Source organism: Periplaneta americana, unplaced genomic scaffold (genome assembly GCF_040183065.1).
Source record: "Periplaneta americana isolate PAMFEO1 unplaced genomic scaffold, P.americana_PAMFEO1_priV1 scaffold_53, whole genome shotgun sequence".
Taxonomy (NCBI): domain Eukaryota; kingdom Metazoa; phylum Arthropoda; class Insecta; order Blattodea; family Blattidae; genus Periplaneta; species Periplaneta americana.
Genome location: NW_027185534.1, coordinates 84,123 through 87,123, shown reverse-complemented (window position 1 = coordinate 87,123; position 3,001 = coordinate 84,123). Strand labels below are relative to the sequence as shown.

At 35.8% G+C, this 3,001-nt stretch overlaps 1 non-coding gene across 1 annotated transcript; it reads left to right on the top strand.

The window, feature by feature from the left end:
- Positions 1-2,356: 2,356 nt before the first annotated feature.
- TRNAS-GGA (transfer RNA serine (anticodon GGA)) lies at positions 2,357-2,428 on the top strand. Its single transcript has one exon. It is a non-coding gene; the product is annotated as a tRNA-Ser (tRNA).
- Positions 2,429-3,001: the final 573 nt, after the last annotated feature.

Genomic DNA, 3,001 nt, shown 5'->3' with positions numbered 1-3,001 from the left:
ATTTGTAATTGAAGTTGGAAATGGGTGATGGCTGTTTATAATTTGAAATACATACGTCATAACTTAAAGTGTGATGTTATAAATTTGTAATTGAAGTTGGAAATGGGGGGGGGGAATGTGATAAAATTCTAATGTAATAGTAATTTAATTGATAAATAGTAATGGGTAAGGGAAATTCGCAAGTGTTAATTGAAATTGGAATGGGGGAATTATTGATGGCGTAAATGGTTGTACTTTAAGCCAATTGATAAAAAAATTAATCTAGCACACTTGTAAATTAAACACATACATTCTTCTCATATTATTATTATTCCAATGTAATACATTTTGAAGTAAAATTGAGTAGTTTGTTTAGCGTATTTAATACATTATTACCAACATTAAATTCATCAGAATGTGACATTATTATGATTTAGAGCAGTAATTGTAGCAGATAAATCAATGTAGATGTATATGTTATTACATATGTATAAGTGTGCAAATATTATGCAAGCTTGCTGAATCACTTCCGGCGACGATGCAATTGCTGAGTAATGATAAAAATATGTTTCTGAAGCATCTGGAACGTGTTATATTACACAAATATTGCATGATGCAAACATCCGGCGATTGTTCTCTCAGCGTCTTATGTTACACAAATATTGTATTGATTACAAGTAAATAATAGCTATCTGCTATGTGTGCAAATATTATGCAATGTCACATCCGACGATGAAATTACTGAGTAATGATAAAAAACATGTTTTTTATAATGACCTTGGAGGTAATATGGCTGGATGATGAGGTGAATTATTTAGAAGTGTAATGAAAGAAGTATTGCAGTTTGGAATAATTGACATTGAACAAGTTTAGACAGCAGTGGGAGGGGGGGCAAGATGATGAATAATACGCTCGAATTTACACAACTATTACACTATTACATATTTTATAAAAGATCTATGTCAAAAAAATTTGGTAGCGTAATAGCAGCCATAGCGTTAATAATGTCTCACAATATTTATTTTTAATTTTAATTTAGATGATGCTGCATCTCCAGTCTCGGTTTGAGCTGAAGAAGAAGAAATCGCACAATTTAAATGCTCTGAGTGTAAAAAACAGTGACCATGATGAAGCGTGGTGAATGTTAAGCTTGATTATGAAGAATGTTCGAATTGTAATAAATGTTCTTTTTGGAAATAGATTTGCACTGTAATTTCTTCTATGTCTTAACCATCCATTTCCATCCCACATAACCAAAGGGTTGGGTTCGTTTAGAGAATTAACCTATAACACTTTCCTTTCAAATATTAGAAATCCTTTTCCAATATTAAGAATTGGTATATAGGTTTTCAAATATTAATAATCCTTAAGAATTGGTGTATAAGTTGAGATTATTCTAAACATATATGTTACCAGAATATAACATAATTCCAGTGGTAGCTTATTGATTTGGGAGTGGTGGATTCATTACATGATTGTATGATAAAACCTGAGGATGATTGAGGGAATGTCAATGATTAAACTGAATCTAGTCATTGAGGATGGGGATGTGCTTGGTAAAAGAAAATAGTAACAACGTAAAATTATGCGTATATATTTATTCATAAAAAGAAATACAATGCACTGAGTATTGAAATATATTTTCAGTTAGTGAATCCCAATTGTGATAATGTTTTCACCAAAATTGAAGAAGTAATACATTTTGAGTGGATTGTTTAGTGTATTTATGATGAGAGAGAGATGGAACGGAGAAAAATTCTCTCCGGCGCCGGGATTTGAACCCGGGTTTTCAGCTCTCCGTGATGATGCTTTAACCACTAAGCCACGCCGGATACAATCCCGACACCGTTGAGAATCGTCTCTGATTAAGCTCCATCTCTTGGGTTCCCTCTAGTGGCCGCCCTCTGCACTACGTTATAGATGTCTATGCACGCAGGACCGAAGTCCATACATGTGTAGAGGTGCACTCAGATGAGTGACTGGTTGGCCGGGGTCCGACGGTATGGGCGCCGTCTTTAAATCACAAAGTGATTTATTACGCATATCATATTTATTTTGATGTACCGAAGTACATATGATATTTCCATGCAGATATTCTGCTTTCTCAGATGATGAGAGAGAGATGGAAATATCATATGTACTTCGGTACATCAAAATAAATATGATATGCGTAATAAATCACTTTGTGATTTAAAGACGGCGCGCATACCGTCGGACCCCGGCCAACCAGTCACTCATCTGAGTGCACCTCTACACATGTATGGACTTCGGTCCTGCGTGCATAGACATCTATAACGTAGTGCAGAGGGCGGCCACTAGAGGGAACCCAAGAGATGGAGCTTAATCAGAGACGATTCTCAACGGTGTCGGGATTGTATCCGGCGTGGCTTAGTGGTTAAAGCACCAGCACGGAGAGCTGAAAACCCGGGTTCAAATCCCGGCGCCGGAGAGAATTTTTCTCCTTTCCATCTCTCTCTCATCATCTGAGAAAGCAGAATATCTGCATGGAAATATCATATGTACTTCGGTACATCAAAATAAATATTAGTGTATTTAATTTAAGCCATACATTATTACCCAGATTAAATTCATCCCATGACGCCATACTTTGGCCCCGCCCACTTCTGATGTAATACTTTGGCCACGCCCACAATGACGTCACTTCCCACGCCCCCTAACACCTAACTTACACCCTTACACCTGTGACGTAGGCATCATTTCTTATCTACTGTTTCGATTTTCCATTCATACAAAATTTCTCTAAAAATTTGATATTTTGCGAGATTTTAAACTACATAATTATGAATAAAACCTACAAATCACAGCGGATTTCTCTAGTTTCTTAAAAAAAATGTCAAATTCGTTTGGGCACACCTATTTCTATCCAAAGATTCATGCTCGCGGCCAGAAAGATATGAGTTTGTTAGTGTAAATCGTTACAGTGGAAAAATCGTCGTTTCTCGAGTTTGAAATGCGTTTTTTTTGTATATACATTAATAAAACCTACAAATTCCAAGCGATT